Here is an 18,269-nt window from a genome sequence, read left to right as displayed (position 1 = left end):
GAACAAAAAAAGGTGAATTGTGTAAGAGGAGTTCGGAATGTTTGGGAGAGGTGAAGCTGAGCATTGGAAGATGTGAATGATGTAATTGATGATTGAGAGGAAGGGATAGGAACCTTGGGGATTCTGCAGGTCGATTCATTGTAAACTTTGAAATCAGAGCAAGCAGAGACACCAGTTGGAAAAACAATATTTGTCTCCATGCATTTTAGGTTATGGAAACCAACCTGATCCATGTGCTTGGCGAGCTCAGTCGGTAGATATTAAGACTCTTAATCACAGGTCCGTGGGTTCGAGCCCCACGTTGGGCGTCATCGTTTTAAACTTTGCCCCATTCTTGGGTGAATTCCCGATCTCTGTTCCTCGAGAAGCATCACCGCTCAAACTGAGTCTTTCTCCTTTCTGCGTTGTTTATCTCAGAGTTGTGGGTTTGTGACTGAAAACTGCCTGCAGTTCACTGGAAGGCGCGAGTTCAGCGCTGAACTCAGCGAGAGGTTTTGTTCTCATTTATTGTGAGATTCAAACCCAGATCGGCGCGATTGTGTCAGTGGGAACAATAATCATCTCCATTGTAATTCAATCACTCCAGCCTTCCATCCTATCAAAAGACCGTCTGTTCTTTCCTCCTCTCCCTCTCTATTTTCCTTGATTCTGTACGTGTTTGTAAACCATTAAATCAGCAATTTCTTCCAGTGAGGGTCAAAGATCAGCAACCTGAATCATTCACTCTCTTTCCCTCCCCACAGAAGCTGTGTGCTTCTAACATTTTCTGTTTTGAGGTGGGATTTGCAGCAACTACAATACCTTGTTTGGGATCACAGTGGATCACTTTTCTCTGACTGAACCTTACCTGTTTGAACAGTTAAAGGGCTGAGGTTTTAAATAATGAGACAGCAGAATATGTCACCCTATTTCACATGAAATGAAACAAAATGAGAATTAATCATTTCATAAAATGCTGCGAATGCAATATATATTTCATTATCAATGCCAGCATTTGTTGTCCACCCCTATTTCCCACTGAACTGCGTATTTTGCTGGGCCATTTCAGAGGGCAGTTAAGAGTCAATCACATTGCCTTGGGTTTGGAGTCCAATGGATACCAGAAATGGGGAAGAATGGCAGATTTCCTTCTGCAAAAGGTCCAGATGAGTTTTCATGACAATCAGAAAACAAGCTTCATTACTGAGACTAACTTTCACTTCCGTTTCAGTTCTAGACTGTGGTGGGATCGGGACCTGTGAGCCTGGGCCACAGGATTCATACTCCACTGATTTTACCACTACGTCACCATCATCCCCGAAGGGTATAAGTGTAAATCCTTCACATGGAACAAACCGCTTAATTTCACATTGAAAACAAAGATTTAAAGCAGTGTACTGTAGAAATCGGCGTCAGAGACTCAGGATACCGGGGAATTGATGAGATATCGATTGCGTTCATTCAAAGGCAGAAAAATGTGATGAATCCTCAGTGTGAGTGATGAAGGAGCTGCGATCCGAAAGCTAGAGATTCCAAATAAACCTGTTGCACTTTTAGCTGGTGAGAATTCTTACCGGGCACTGAAGGGCATTTGATTTACAATTCGCAAAAAGATGATTTTTATAAAATTAACAGCTTTCAGCAAATCGCACTGCAATCACATTGCAGACGGTGCAGTGAGTTACTCTCCTGGCCTCATTGCATCAGCTCCAGAGGACGATTGCTCAAGAACACAAAAAGCTCAGCGATAAAGATGTAGTTACACAGACTCGATAGACAAGAGCTGATGCAAAGAGGGATAGCAGCAAGCACACTTGCTTCATTCATCAAGGATTACCGTAGAGCACGAGACCTTTCTCCTAAACCACACACGCACACACCCGCCTGCCCGCCCACCCGCACGCACCCACCCACACACGCACGCACGCACCCAGCCGCACGCACACGCACACTTGCTCAATAATGCTCAGGACACCTCAATTTCCTTGTTGGTCGAGTCGTTAGAATTCGCCGCCTTCAATGCCATGGTCTGGGTTCGATTCCCGGTTAGGGAATGATGATTCATTGCTCTCGTGCAACACATGAATTAAGGAGAGTGGGTATTGCTTCCTGATTCAAAACGGGAGCGATACTTGTGGCAGGTTGAACAGCAGGGAGGACAAATTTGCCCCAATCCACAATCCTGTCAATTACCCACAACAATTAATATTTACATTACGAAGTCTCACAACACGCGATCAATTTGGAATCAAGAGCTTTCGGGGCGCTGATAAAATAAAGCAAATTTATTTTATTATTGGAGCAATTGAACCAGTTGGACTTTAACATGATGCTGTGAGTCTTCTTATTCTGCCCATCCCAGTCCAACGCCCGTATCTCGACATCATATTTACATTGCAATTGCTGGCACCCCCTGTCAAAATGAGTGAGCTACCTTCTGCTGCATTAAATTTCACTGTAGCTCACCACATTCAAAGAGTAATGTTTGTTATAAACCTTATTGCAGTAAATCTGTTGAAACGATTCAGCTTATCACAGCTCCGCTTTCATCACACTGGAAGCTAATGTGAAAATATGAACAATTTCAAAGCTGAACAACGTGCACAAGATTGGAAGGTGAGTGCAACCGTGAGTAATTGGCACAGTGCATAATCCTGTACTCAGTTTCTGGGAGAATCAGGAAGATGAAATTCTGGTGGTCCAGTGCTTAGGATTCGGCGCTTTCAGAGTCATAGATCGGCTTCGATATGCTAAGATTTAAAGTTTTTCATAATCCGTTCAACAAACCTGAATTGCTTCCTGATCGAAAACAGCTCTGTCAGAAGCAGTGCAGTTAAATCTATAATTCTGTGTCTGAATTGGAAATGTCACATGGGCAACAGTTTAAGAATAAACACAGATAGTGAAAGGCCGTGATAGGCTGCAAAGCGCTGCCAATAGAGATGGGGATACAACTCTGTATGACAATGGGGTAGATTTTATCGATTAGATTGACACAAATACCTCCTCGACCTGGATCCAAATCTCAGCCAAATCACAAGAAAACATCTCGCTAACTTAAACACTAAGCTCTCCGACTTCACTCAGAAACCAGTAACTCTGAGACAAAGCGGGATGCAGTCTGACCACTCGATCCCCCTCCACACTTAATAAAAATATGCTGGACCCCATGAATCAACTTGCAACTGAGCGGTAGAGCATTTCAGTGCAGATCAAGAGGTCCTCGGTTCAAATCCGAATGCCCCCTTCCTTGTCGAGCTGATACTTTTTTTTCAATTAGAACTGTCTTCCATTGGCTGCACACCGCGTTGTGACGTCCAGCAACCGAAAAAGGCGCTACATAAATACAAGTCGGTCTTTCATTAATGATCTTTCATCCCAATCCTTTGGTTACTGACCCTCGTCAGTGGAAACAGTTTGTCCCTATCTGCTCTATCAAACAGCCCTTTTCCATGTGAACTATCTGCTCTCAATCTCAGGACTTTGCAATTATAAAAACAGCATTCTGGTGAAAGTTTAACTCAGTCCTCATTCCACTGATATTTGCCGACTTGCTGTGTATTTCCCTAATTGAACACATTTCAGGTTGGGACAGACAGATTCCTGAGAAATCTGAGAAAGAAGAGGAATGGGCAGGAAAATGGAAACCCAAGATCAAACACGGGTTAAAGTTTCGAGTTCAGTTATTGAGTTTAATAATATTTGAAATATATAAATTGTTACAAATAAGATGTTAGAGATAAATGTTCAATAAACTAACGTCGGCTAACAGTAGAGGCAGAAACACACGATAAGTTTTTTTTTAGTGTTGCCCAAGGACTCAGTGACACTCAAAAACTGAGAGACAATGAAAGCAGATGGAAAGGAAAAAAAGATGAAAGCCCCGTCCCTGGGTGGACTCGAACCATCAACCTTCCGGTTAATAGCCGAACGCGCTAACCAATTGCGCCACAGAGACTGACGCAGCTGAAGCTTACATGGCATCCTAAATCAGGGTGACAGCGTGTTGGCTGCAAGTTAGACGCCAATTCAATTTTCACCAAACCTGACACAGAAAGACCAAATGATGGCATCGTTTACAAATCTAAACATGTATATTTTATTATTTTACCCCACAGTGTTGTTGTGGTGTAATGGTTCATCCCTTCTAACATGGAAAACGGCCGTTTGATAGAGCAGGGAGGGACAGACTGTTCCCACTGACTGGGCTCAGTAACAGAGGACTAGGATTGAAGATCATGAAATATTTGCATTCATATAGAACCTATCCCGACCAGCGGACGTCACAAAGCACTTTCCAGTCAATGAAGGGCAGTTTTAATTGAAAGAAAATCAATTAAGCGCGCAAGCAGGCATTCGATTTGAATGCAGAAACGTCGTGACCTGCAGTGAAATGCTCTATCCCTAAGCTATATTCCCTTAATGCCAAGCTTCCGTTTTGTCGCTCGTTAATCCTCTGTCTCGCGTGGTCTAAACTTATGTTTGCTCCTCTGTGTGCGTCACTGTGCTTCCGTATCCCAAGGGTGTGAACGCGTTTTTTTTTAACCATCACAAACTCTATTCACTTACTTTTTAAATCTTCATGGTAAATATACAGAAGGTGGCAAAAGGCTGAAAGTTGCGAGATGAAATTGACCTTTTCTGTTATTTGTGAGTGAAAGGTGCTTATTGACTGAGTTCCCGTATGTTCCATTGTGCAATGTAATTAAAAGTTTTCTTTGATCAACATTTAAACAGACAGCTGATTCACTCGGTGTGATGGTGGTCCCAGTTCTATATCTGCGATCACAGCGTCAGTTCATGTCACTTACTGTAAACCCAATATTTCTAATAGGTTGGACGTCCCAATATTTCTAATACGTTGGATGTTTAATCTAATTTACTTCATTTTATATTTCATTATTTTCATCTCAGATCTATTTCCACCAGAGGCAAGTCTCTCTTTCAAAATGTTCTGTTCAGGTTGAACATAAGTTAGTCCTTCATCCAGTGGCAACAACGATTACTTTTCGCTGCCGTAAAGAAGCGGCAATGAGGTGAAGTAGTCACACAAGCTGCTCATGTGTTCCTCTCAATTTCCAAAATCCACCAACCTCATCACTGCAGCTCCTGTGTAATCACTGTACACTACACCCAACGGCTCCGTATTATCCACAGGACACGCGACTGCTTCAAAGATCTTGTGAATGGTCTCATGCTGCGGTGCAAACATTCTGTGATACTCTGCTTTCCTCACTCTCAGGCCATGGGCTACACAGTACTTATTCATTTATCTCTCCTGAATTGTACCTTATCAGAGCCCTTTCCTGTTGTTATGCTTTCTACCTCCTGGATTTCACTTGTTTAAAACTTCCTACATTTCCAACCTTTACCCGTTGAAAAGAAAAGTTATGCAGGTGTAAGAGGAGATTCCTTTCCCTGTGTGTACATGCTGCCTGGCTTCCTGAGTTTTTTCCAGCGCTTCCAATTTACACTGCAGTTGTCAGATCAGATTCGGATGGCAATATAATATCTGTATTTGAGCCGATCTTGCAGCAGTGGGTCGTTGGTCTTGGGGTATGATTATCATTTTTTTGGGTGTTGTGATTTGCAAGTTTGCGAGAGGCCCTGGGTTCAAATCCCAGATAAGCCCTGTTGTTCTTTGCAATGGCAAAGTCTTGCTCATTTCTTTGCCGTGGACAGGGCAGGATGAGTTTACTCACGGTTTGGTTTGGGAAACTTCCTCTCAAGTAATTCGAGATGTTTTCAAATGTTGACTCTGCTTTTGAACATTCTCTTTGTCCCCAGTCAACGATTCAAGTACGCAATGCTTGTGGACTCCGGCCGCTGGCTTTGTCTACATTGTTATTCATTCATTGGATGTGGCTGCCTCCCCCACTCACTGTCCATATCTGTCTATTTGTTTCTGTGTATCGACATCAGTCTCTTTCACTGTCTCAGTCTCTCTTTGTGCCTCTATCAACTTTCCATACTTTGCTCTTATTTCCCTCTATTCTCGCGCTGTTTGTGGAACCAAGATTCACTGGATTGATTGTTGTGATGAGGCAGTTGCCCTTGAAGGAGAGATTCATTGCTGTTGCCTTGGGGTTTGGAATAATGAAAAGTGATCCCAATGAAAAGTCTGGAACGGCGAGGCTGTTTGACAGTGTACATGCTGAGAAATTGTTTCCACCGCCCCTCCCCCCCCCGCCCCCCCGCAACCTCCCCTCCACCCCCATCCCCCACCCCCACTCATCCACCGCCTCTTGCTGGAGTCTGGAGTGCTTTGAACTGGGCACACATTATCCGGATGGTGTGTCAACCATTTAGGACTGAGTTAAGGAGACAATTCTCCACTCAGAGGCCATCGTCATACTGAACAGAACGGATTACTGCAAAGAAGTGTAACGACAACTGGAAAACGAGGAACACTACAGACAGTTACTCACACATCCGACCAAAGAACACACCCGTCAACTCAGCACTCCGATCAAAACCTTTGATCCGGAGCTTCAGAGCACCCTCCGTGCTCTCATCCCACGTACTCCCCGTGTTGGAGATCACTACTACCTCCCAAAGATACAGAAGGCAAACACACCAGGCTGTCCCATCGTATCGGGCAATGGGACCCTGTGCGAGAACCTCTCCGGCTATGTCGAGGGCAGCCTGAAACCCATTGTACAAAGAACCCCCAGCTTTTGTCGCGACACTACGGACTTCCTACAGAAACTCAACACACATGGAGCAGTTGAACCAGGAGCACTCCTCGTCACAATGGATGTCTCGGCACTCTACACCACCATCCCCCAAGATGATGGCATTGCTGTAACGGCCTCAGTACTCAACGCCGACAACTGCCAGTTTCCAGATGCAATTTTACAACTCATCCGCTTCATCCTGGACCACAATGTCTTCACCTTCAACAACCAGTTCTTCATCCAGACATACGGAACAGCCATGGGGACCAAATTCGCACCTCAATATGCCAACCTCTTCATGCACAGGTTCGACCAAGACGACTTCACCGCACAGGGCCTTCAATCGATGCTATACACAAGATACATCGATGATATTTTCTTCCTTTGGACTCGTGGTGAACAATCACTGAAACAACTATATGATGACATCAACAAGTTCCATCCCACCATCAGACTCACTACTCTCCCGAATTGGTTGCATTCTTGGACACACGCATCTCCATTAAGGACGCTCGCCTCAGCACCTCACTGTACCGCAAGCCCACGGATAACCTCACGATGCTCCACTTCTCCAGCTTCCACCCTAAACACGTTAAAGAAGCCATCCCATACGGACAAGCCCTCCGTACACACAGGATCGGCTCTGATGAGGAGGATCGCAACAGACACCTCCAGACGCTGAAAGATGCCCTCATAAGAACAGGATATGGCGCTCGACTCATCGATCGACAGTTCCGACGCGCCACAGCGAAAAACCGCACCGACCTCCTCAGAAGACAAACATGGGACACGGTGGACAGAGTACCCTTCGTCGTCCAGTACTTCCCCGGAGCGCAGAAGCTACGACATCTCCTCCGGAGCCTTCAACATGTCATTGATGAAGACGAACATCTCGGCAAGGCCATCCCCACACCCCCACTTCTTGCCTTCAAACAACCGCACAACCTCAAACAGACTATTGTCCGCAGCAAACTACCCAACCTTCAGGAGAACAGGGACCATGACACCACACAACCCTGCCACAGCAACCTCTGCAAGACGTGCCAGATCATTGACACGGATGCCATCAGCTCACGTGAGAACACCATCTACCAGGTACACGGTACCTACTTTTGCAACTCGGCCAATGTTGTCTACCTGATACGCTGCAGGAAAGGCTGTCCCGAGGCATGGTAGATATTGGAAACCATGCAGACGCTGCGACAATGGATGAATGAACACCGCTCGACAATCACCAGGCAAGACTGTTCTCTTCCTGTGGGGGAGCACTTCAGCGGTCACGGGCATTCAGCCTCTGATCTCCGAGCAAGCATTCTCCAAGACGGCCTTCACGATACACGACAGCGCAGAGTTGCTGAGCAGAAATGGATAGCCAAATTCCGCACACGTGAGGACGGCCTCAACCGGGATATTGGATTCATGTCACACTTTCGGTAACCCCCACAGCTTGCCTCCTGGACTTGCAGAATCTCACTGGCTCTCCTGTCTGGAGACAATACACATTTCTTTAACCTGTGCTTCCTGCTCCCTCCACTCACATTGTCTGTATCTTTGAGACTTTGTTGGTTGTAAGGATTGGCATACTAATCAGTATTCTGTAACTTGATTTTCTGTCTCTGTGTGCCTTGTTTGCGAGCAGATATCCACTCCATCTGACGAAGGGGCAGCGCTCTGAAAGCTAATGGCATTTGCTACCAGATAGACCTGTTGGACTTTAACCTGGTGTTGTGAAAACTCTTAGTGTGTTTACCCCAGTCCAACTCCGGCATCTCCACATCAGGTTAAAAAAAGGCCAGAGGAACAGTCATCGCTCGATAATATCTTGGGTGACCATCTCCAGAGGCCAGGGCAGCCAGTCAAAAAAACATTTGCCTCTACAGCAGTTCTCCACCCCTGACAGATTAAAATTCGCTTCAGAAAACCTTACAGACACCGCACAATTACTGAAGAACTCCAAAATCTTCTGAATCCCATCGAGGCTGTTTGTATAATTTCTTTGAGAGTGACTGAAATTCTGTTATTACAGTTTCGGTAATGAATGTTCCTAGTATTATTTGAACAGCTTTTCAGTCGAACCGTACCTTAATTAGCATGTTTTACTTGTTTACTTAAAGTTCTTGATTATTTGAACAAAATAGCTAGTTAATTATTCACTCAAAGTGAGTGACAGGCATTTTTATCATTAATAAGTTAAACTAAATTTAACTAATTTAGTTAACTAACGTTAACTAAAAACAGTTAGCAGTTTCTCAAATAGTTTTTCCAGATTACGATGTGAGATAAAGGGGATGAGGCTCTGTGTCATAACAGTATGGCAATTTACTGAATAACAGCAAGACTGGCAAAGTTTGGACAATATTTCACTGTTGCCGAAGGGAACAAAGTAAATCTATGTCGGGAATATAAGCAGAAACAGGAATAGCGGGAGTCCATTTGGCTCGGGGTGCTCTCAAACCTCCACACTTTCAATTGGCAGGTAAGTTTCCTAAACAAGTTTACTGCAGAAATAATACAGGAGTTTGAATTCAGGGCTTTCACTGCCTGGATTCAATTCAATTCCCTGTCTCGACATTGTGCTAATTGTTGTAACTCACATTCAGTTACTAGTTTAAAAAGAGCCATATTAGACTCAGAACCTTAACTCTCTGTCCGATTCACATTTGCTGCAAGACCTCTGAGAACTTCCAGCACGATCTGTTTTTATTTTAACATGAATTACTGGCTTGATCATACACATGAACACAATAAATAGGAGCAGGAGTAGACCACTCGGTCCATCGACCGTGTTCCCGAAATTCAATACCGTTATGGCTGATCTTGGGGTACAACTCAGTTTTTCACCAGCTCCCCATATCCCTGAATTCCCCGAGATGCCAGAAACCTGTCTATCACAACCTTAAATGTATTCGGTGATGGTGCTTCCATAACTATCTGGCATAGAGAATTTCAAAGATTCACAACCATTTCAGTGAAGTAATTTCGCCTTTTCTTAGGCCGAAATGATCAGCCCATTTTCCTGAGACTGTACTGCCGTGGGTTAGATTTCCCGACAAGCAGAAGAAATATCTCAGCCTCCACCCTGTCAAACCCAATCAGACTTGTGTAGGTTTAATGAAATCGCCTCTCATTCTTCCAAACTCCAGAGACTTTCAGCCCAATTTACTCAGCCTCTCATCATACGACAACTCCCTCATCCCAGGAATCATCTGCTGAACGTTCTATAGGTATGTCAAGAACAGAAGGTTGGTTAGGGCAAGTTTAGGGCCAGTTATAGATGGCAGAGGGAAGTTATGTGTGGAACCGGAGGAGATTGGTGAAGCATTGAACCAATATTTCTCTTCGGTGTTCACGCAAGGGGACATGAATATAGCTGAGGAGGACACTGGGTTGCAGGGGAGTAGAATAGACAGTATTACAGTTGATAAGGAGGATGTGCAGGATATTCTGGAGGGTCTGAAAATAGATAAATCCCCTGGTCCGGATGGGATTTATCCAAGGATTCTCTGGGAGGCAAGAGAAGTGATTGCAGAGCCTCTGGCTCTGATCTTCAGGTCGTCGTTGGCCTCTGGTATAGTACCAGAAGATTGGAGGTTAGCGAATGTTGTCCCATTGTTTAAGAAGGGGAACAGAGACTTCCCCGGGAATTATAGACCGGTGAGTCTCACTTCTGTTGTCGGCAAGATGTTGGAAAAAATTATAAGGGATAGGATTTATAGTTATTTGGAGAGTAATGAATTGATAGGTGATAGTCAGCATGGTTTTGTGGCAGGTAGGTCGTGCCTTACTAACCTTATTGAGTTTTTTGAGAAAGTGACCAAGGAGGTGGATGGGGGCAAGGCAGTGGACGTGGTATATATGGATTTTAGTAAGGCGTTTGATAAGGTTCACCATGGTAGGCTTCTGCAGAAAATGCAGATGTATGGGATTGGGGGTGATCTAGGAAATTGGATCAGGAATTGGCTAGCGGATAGGAAACAGAGGGTGGTGGTTGATAGTAAATATTCATCATGGAGTGCGGTTACAAGTGGTGTACCTCAGGGATCTGTTTTGGGGCCACTGCTGTTTGTAATATTTATTAATGATCTGGATGAGGGTATAGTTGGGTGGATTAGCAAATTTGCTGATGACACCAAAGTCGGTGGTGTGGTAGACAGTGAGGAAGGGTGTCGTAGTTTGCAGGAAGACTTAGACAGGTTGCAAAGTTGGGCCGAGAGGTGGCGGATGGAGTTTAATGCGGAGAAGTGTGAGGTAATTCACTTTGGTAGGAATAACAGATGTGTTGAGTATAGGGCTAACGGGAGGACTTTGAATAGTGTGGAGGAGCAGAGGGATCTAGGTGTATGTGTGCATAGATCCCTGAAAGTTGGGAATCAAGTAGATAAGGTTGTTAAGAAGGCATATGGTGTCTTGGCGTTTATTGGTAGGGGGATTGAATTTAGGAGTCGTAGCGTTATGTTGCAACTGTACACAACTCTGGTGCGGCCGCACTTGGAGTACTGTGTGCAGTTCTGGTCCCCACATTACAGGAAGGATGTGGAGGCTTTGGAGAGGGTGCAGAGGAGGTTTACCAGGATGTTGCCTGGTATGGAGGGGAGATCCTATGAGGAGAGGCTGAGGGATTTGGGATTGTTTTCGCTGGAAAGGCGGCGGCTAAGAGGGGATCTTATTGAAACATATAAGATGATTAGAGGTTTAGATAGGGTGGATAGTGATAGCCTTTTTCCTCTGATGGAGAAATCCAGCACGAGGGGGCATGGCTTTAAATTGAGGGGGGGTAGTTATAGAACCGATGTCAGGGGTAGGTTCTTTACCCAGAGGGTGGTGAGGGTTTGGAATGCCCTGCCAGCATCAGTTGTAAATGCGCCTAGTTTGGGGGCGTTTAAGAGATCCGTAGATAGGTTCATGGACGAAAAGAAATTGGTTTAGGTTGGAGGGTCACAGTTTTTTTTTTTAACTGGTCGGTGCAACATCGTGGGCCGAAGGGCCTGTTCTGCGCTGTAATGTTCTATGTTCTATGTTCTATGAACCTTACCTGCACCGTTTCCAATGCAAATAAATCCTTTATTAAATGTGAATATCATATCTGCACAGAATATTCAACATGTGGTCTCAATAAAAATCTGTGGAACTGCAGCAACACCTCGTTATACTTGGACTCCAGTCTGCCGTCAATAAAGACTAAAATATAATTTTCCTTTCAATCATTGCCTGCACCTCCATGCCAGCTTTATGCATTCCTTGGACAAACGCATCTATTCTATTCTGAATACCGACACTAACCTTTTTTAGCTCTTCAAATATGTCCTGCTCTTTCTATTTTTTTTACGAAGAAGGACCTATCTTTTCGCTTTCTAAAATTACACCCGAATTGAGCCTCCACTTATCAAAGCTCTCTCATTTGACTTTCAGACTCTCTTCCCTTTTCCTACAACTTCTATCAGGTAAACGTCACCCATAGGCTCCAGCGAGAATTGAACTCGCGACTCCTGGTTCACAAGACCAGTGCTCTAGCCACTGAGCTATGGAGCCAAATGCTGCAAGAAGTTTCCAGTAAGTGCAACATTATCCGTGGATCGAGGACCAGGATGGGGTTTGAGGACGGAGATTTTTGATGAATGTGGAAATGTCTGAGGTGGAGAGCAGGAAGTTAAAAGACAGAAGTTGAAAGTGACATGATTTGACATGAGTATTGTGTATGTACTTGACATGTATGTTGTGTGTGACATGTGGTTCTTCTTCAGAGTTTATCGTTAATGTTACATCTCTGATTTTTCCAGCTCTGATACAACTTCATCCAGCTGGAAGATTTAGCTTGTTGTTCCCTTCACGGACGCTGCTTTTATTAAATGAAGAAATGAACAAAAATGTATTCATTCCGTGACTGGGAATCGAAACCGCGCCACGGCGCCGACGCTGATCACGAGACCCTCAGTGACGCTGATGTGAGAAATTTGCAATGAGTTGATCATCTCTGCACCCATTGCTTCATTTCCAATAACTTACAATAAAAAAAGTCACAATGAGGAATGACGGGAAGCGAACATGACAGGATTTGAACCTCAGTTAGAAAATCCCAATCCATTCCCTGGGCCGGGACTGCAGTCTCAATGTTTGCAATCCTGCTGTTTATTTCGACAGACAGCCAGTCAACCGGTGTTCCCGTTTATATTCTCTATCGGAGCAACTCCACTCCTCCCAGCTTTGACAAAGGGTCATCTGGACTCGAAATGTCAGCTTTCTTCACTCCTTCAAGATACTGCCAGACCTGGTGAGATTTTCCAGCATTTTCACTTTTTGTTTCCTATTCCAGAATCCACGATAAGTTGCTCCAGCCCTTCCACACTCGTCCCTTTACCTCAACAACTGTTTACATTGCTCTGTCGCCCCTCTTTCTTCATGCCAAAAACGACACGGCACAAACTCTTGCATTCAATCTGAAATGCTGGACTTTAACTGCAGGGACCAAAACTCAAACCCATTCTGGCAGTGGCTGCAGTCGAACCAACAGCTCCGTAAAGACTGGACCTTCAGCCACTGGATTAGATTACTCAGCTACGTTACCACGTATGCAGCTGTGTCCTTTACTGGTATTGTTATTGAAATTAGCAACAAAGGAGCTGCGGCAGTCCATCAGTTGGCTTGAGCCTGCTCCTTCACTGAATCAATTTATCCTGAACTGTATAACAAGCAGGAATCACATCCAGTCAGAAACAGAATGAACTGCAGTGAAGGACCAGCACCATTTAAACTGCCCTTAACCTTGTCTGATTCCCAATATCGTGCCAGAAAGGACAAAAAAGACCTGCTGTTGAATTTGCTCAGTCTTCACTTCAGGACATGAGGCGAGATTGTGTTTTATATGTTCCACCAGGCAATAACTGACATTTGTTTTTACGGTTTGGATGAGAGCAACAAATCTCCATTACCTGACCACCAATCTAAACAGCAGTGAAAGTGTCAAACTCTAACCACCAGACCAGCAGCTTGCAGCCTGTTTTACAACTTGCTTTACACACACTGCATGTATTGCTTTATTTGTCGCGCCAGGCCAGATTACTTTCACCACAACAAGTCTCTGTTGCAATATGGCACCTTCTGTTTCCACCCCAGTGACACATTCAATCAGTGACAACATACAACAGAAATTCCACTTACAGTTATTAATTTCACTTCCGACTGTTTGAAACGAGAGAGAACCTTTTCCAAATATTTTCGTTGCAGAGTGAGGGAAAAGTTGAATAATTCAGTGTGAACGCCAAAATCTGACCTTTTTACCATCCAAATGTTACCTTACATCACCATCTCTATTGTCAGCGCTTTGCAGCCTATCACTATCTTTCTGCTCCTGTGTTTGTTCTTGACCTGTTGCACATGTGACATTTCCAGCTGTGATGTAGACTTGCAAAACTCACTCGGCTGATATTAGTAGATCTGCTTTCGATCAGATAGTAAATCAGGTTTTTTTTAATTGTTTGCTGAGAGCTATAAATAATCGTTTCCTTCGCGGGAATTGAAAACAAACAACACTGGGGAGTACTGAATACAACCCACTGGACTCCCAGGGCCACGGGTGAACTGTGTTTGTCAAAATGACTTACCATATATCCCTTAATGTGTCCAGTTTGGATGGAACATCAGTGACTGCTTCAGCTAATGACAACACCGATTGTGCTTGCTGGGACATGAAATCGACAGTGAGGTGAAATACTCCCACAAGATGTGGAAGTGATCGTGGTATATAAAATTCTAAATAGGATTGAAGAAAGTAACATCTTTTTTCTTATGCGCAATCGGGAACACCATGTCAAATGTATAGGTTGAGAGGTGGTAGATTTAAAACTGAGATGAGGAGGAACTGCTTCTCACTGAGGGTCGTGAATTTGTGGAATGCATTGCCGTATAGCGCGGTTGAGTCTGAATCATTAAATGGTTTCAAGAAGGAGACAGATATATTCCTCATAATAAAAGGGATGAGGGGATATTGGAACAGATAGGGAGGTGGATTTGAGAACAGGGAGAGATCAGTCATGAACTGATTGCATGACGGTTCAGGCACGAAGCGCTGAATTTGCCACTTCTGCTCCTAATTTTATGTTCCTAAGTGTCAATTTCAATTTTCAAAACCCACCAACTCATCACTGTGGCTCCAATGTAATCTACATACATTACATTCACAGGTTCCCCTTGATCCACAACACAACTGAGTCCTGTAAGGGACTGAGGAATGGCCCCATTCTATGGTTTAATTACTTTAAATTTCTTTGTTTCCCTCATTTAATCTCTCCTGATTTACAGCCGGCAAGACGCCTCAAACCCTCTTGTTATGCTGCTGGATAACACTTGTTTAAAACTTCCTACATTTCTGAAAATTCCCAGTTATTCCCAATGAAATGTTATGGAGCTAAAATATAAGATTTGTTTTCCTGTGCACACAAGCTGTTTGGCTTTCTGAGTTTTTCCAGCATTTTCACCTTTCACTGCAGAAGTCTGAGCAGCTTTGGATGTCAACGGAAATATTTTCATTGAACAGCACCCTCAGCAGCGGCTCGTTAGTCGAGGGGTATGACCCGGGCCTGGGGAGGAAACATCTACAAACGTGTGAGCGATCTCGGGTTCACATGCCGGGCTCGATCCCTCAATCAGCTGTTGTTTCGTATTGGACAAGTCATAGGTTTTATAAATGTATTTTCAGTGCAAACGTTGGGATTGGTTTACGTGGAATTTGGTTTGAGAATCTGAGCACACAGTGCAGGCAATCTATCAACACAAGAAAACCAAGACATCAAAAGGTTAATATGCTTGTGGCCACTCACTTTATCTCTGTTCACCAGTTTAGAGGACCCCATATTTGTTGGTTCAGACAGCTGGCTGTGTGATTATTGTTATTCATTCGTGGGTTGTGGATGTGTACCCCACTCGCTATTTCTGTTTTTCCTTGTCTCTATATATCTCCCTCAGACTCACTGACTGTGTTTTTATTACGTTGACATCTTTTGCTCCTTGCTCTGTCCATTATTTCGCTGTCTGTGTGTAACCGAGCTTCACTGGATTGATTTCTGCCTTTCTCCTGCGAGGAGAGAATCAGTGGGATGAGTCTGTTCGGTCTGGAGTTTAGAATAATCAGAGGTGATCTTATTGAAAAGTCTGTAACTGGGAAACAGTTAGACAGTGTAAATGTTGAGTTCCCTTCACCCCTGGCTAAATTATTAAGAACAAAGAATAATAAGGTGAATGATGTAAGAGGAGTTTGGAATATTTGGGAGAGGTGAAGCTAAGAATTGGAAGATGTGAATAACGTAATTAATAATTGAGAGGAATGGACAGGAACTTTGGGGATTCTGACGTGGATTCATTGTAAACTTTGAAATCAGAACAAGCTGAGACACCAGGTGGAAAAACCGTATTTGTCTCCATGCATTTTAGGTTATGGAAAGCGTTTGAGTACGTGTGCCCGGCTAGCTCAGTCGGTAGAGCATGAGACTCTTAATCTCAGGGTCGTGGGTTCGAGCCCCACGTTGGGCGTTGTTGCTTTTAAACTTTGCCTCTTTCCTGGGTGAATTCCAGATCTCCGTCCTTCCAGAAGTGTCAGCGCTCAAACTGAGTCTTTCTCCTTTCTCACAGTTGTGGGTTTGTGACTGAAAACTGTCTCCAGTTCACTGGAAGGCGGGGAGTTGAGCGCTGAACTCAGCGAGAGGTGTTGTTCTCATTCATTATGAGATTTAAACCCAGATCTGCGAGATTGTGTCAGTGGGAACAATAATCATCTCCATCGTAATTCAATCACTCCAGCCTTCCATCCGATCAAAAGACCGCTTGTTTTTTCCTCCTCTCCCTCTCTATTTTCCTTGACTCTGTCCTTGTTTGTCAACCATTAAATCACTATTTTCTTCCAGTTAAGGTCAGCAACCTGAATCATTCACTCTATTTCCCTCTCCACAGAAGCTGTTGAAGCCGATGAGTGCTTCCAACATTTTCTGTTTTGTGGTGGGATTCGCAGCAACTAAAATTCCTTGTTTTGGATCACAGTTGATCACTTTTCTCTGACTGAATCTTACCTGTTTGAACAGTTGAAAGGTTGAGGTTTTAAATCATGAGACACTGGAATATATCACCCTGTTTCACGTGAAATGAAACAAAATGAGAATTAATCATTTCTTAAAATGCTTCTAATGCAATATATATTTTGCTGTCAATGCCATCATTTGTTGTCAATACCTATTTCTCTCAGAACTGAGTATTTGGCTGGGCCATTTCAGAGGGCAGTTAAGAGTCAATCACATTGCCTTTCCTCTGGAGTCCCATGGAGGCCAGAAAGGAGAAGGATGGCAGATTTCCTTCTGCAAGATGTGTTTTCATGACAATCAGAAAACAAAGCTTCATTACTGAGACTAGCTTTCACTTCCGTTTCAGTTCTAGACTGCGGTGGGATCGCGACCTGTGAGCCTGGGTCACAGGATTCATACTCCACTGATTTTACCACTATGTCACCATCTTCCCGGAAGAGTGTAAGTTTAAATGCTTCACACGGAATCAAACCACCTAATTTCACATTGAAAACAAACATTTAAAGCAGTGTACTGTTGAAATCAGTGTCGTACACTCAGGATACAGGGGAATTGACGAGATATCTATTGCTTTCATTCAAAGACAGAAAAATGTGGTGAATCCTCAGCGTGAGTGATGAAGGAGCTGCGCTCCGAAAGCTCGTGATTTCAAACAAACCTGTTGCACTTTAACCTGGTGTTGTGAGAATTCTTACCGGGTACTGAAGGGCATTTCATTTACAATTCGCAAAAAGATTATTTTTATAAAATTAACAGCTTTCAGCAAATTGCACCGCAATCACATTGCGGACGGTGCAGTGGGTTACTCTCCTGGCCTCATTGCATCAGCCCCAGAGGACGATTTCTCAAGAACACAAAACGCTCAGCGATAAAGATGTCGGAGGCTTCATTCATCAGGTATTACCCGAGAGCACGTGACCTTTCTCCCAAATCACACACGCACACACACGCCCACAATTGCTCAATAATGCTCAGGTCACTTCAATTTCCGTGTTGGTTCTGTCGATAGAATTCGCTGCTTTAACTGCCATGGTTTGGGTTCGATTCGCGGGTAGGGAATGATGATTCATTGCTCTCGTGCAACACATGAATTAAGGAGAGTGGGTATTGCTTCCTGGTCGAAAACGGGAGAGATACTTGTGGCAGGTTGAACAGGAAGAAAGAAAAATCTGCCCCATTCCACAATCCTGTCAATGACCCACAACAATTCATATTTACATTAGGAAGTCTTACAACACCAGGTCTATTTGGCGTCAGGAACTTTCGGGGCGCTGATCAAACAAAGCAAATTGATTTTATTATCGGAGCAAATGAACCTGTTGGATTTTAACATGATGCTGTGAGACTTCTTATTGTGCCCACCCCAGTCCAACGCTGGTATCTCGACATCATATTTACATTGCAATTGCTGCTACCAACTGTCAGAATGAGTGAGTTACCTTCGACTGCATTAAATTTCACTGTAGCTCACCACATTCAAAGAGTAATGTTTGTTATAAACCTTATTGTGGTAAATCTGTTGAAAACCTTCAGCTTATCACTGCTCTGC

At 43.9% G+C, this 18,269-nt stretch overlaps 3 non-coding genes across 3 annotated transcripts; 1 reads left to right on the top strand and 2 right to left on the bottom strand.

Annotated features, from left to right (window-relative positions):
• Positions 1-3,863: 3,863 nt before the first annotated feature.
• trnan-auu (transfer RNA asparagine (anticodon AUU)) lies at positions 3,864-3,937 on the bottom strand. The gene has a single exon. It is a non-coding gene; the product is annotated as a tRNA-Asn (tRNA).
• Positions 3,938-12,112: 8,175 nt separating this feature from the next.
• trnat-ugu (transfer RNA threonine (anticodon UGU)) lies at positions 12,113-12,185 on the bottom strand. The gene has a single exon. It is a non-coding gene; the product is annotated as a tRNA-Thr (tRNA).
• A 3,920-nt stretch (positions 12,186-16,105) lies between these two features.
• trnak-cuu (transfer RNA lysine (anticodon CUU)) lies at positions 16,106-16,178 on the top strand. The gene has a single exon. It is a non-coding gene; the product is annotated as a tRNA-Lys (tRNA).
• The last annotated feature ends 2,091 nt before the right edge of the window (positions 16,179-18,269 follow it).

Source organism: Mustelus asterias, chromosome 30 (assembly GCF_964213995.1).
Source record: "Mustelus asterias chromosome 30, sMusAst1.hap1.1, whole genome shotgun sequence".
NCBI lineage: Eukaryota > Metazoa > Chordata > Chondrichthyes > Carcharhiniformes > Triakidae > Mustelus > Mustelus asterias.
Note: the sequence above shows the minus strand (reverse complement) of the source record. Positions and strands in the feature narration are given on the sequence as shown.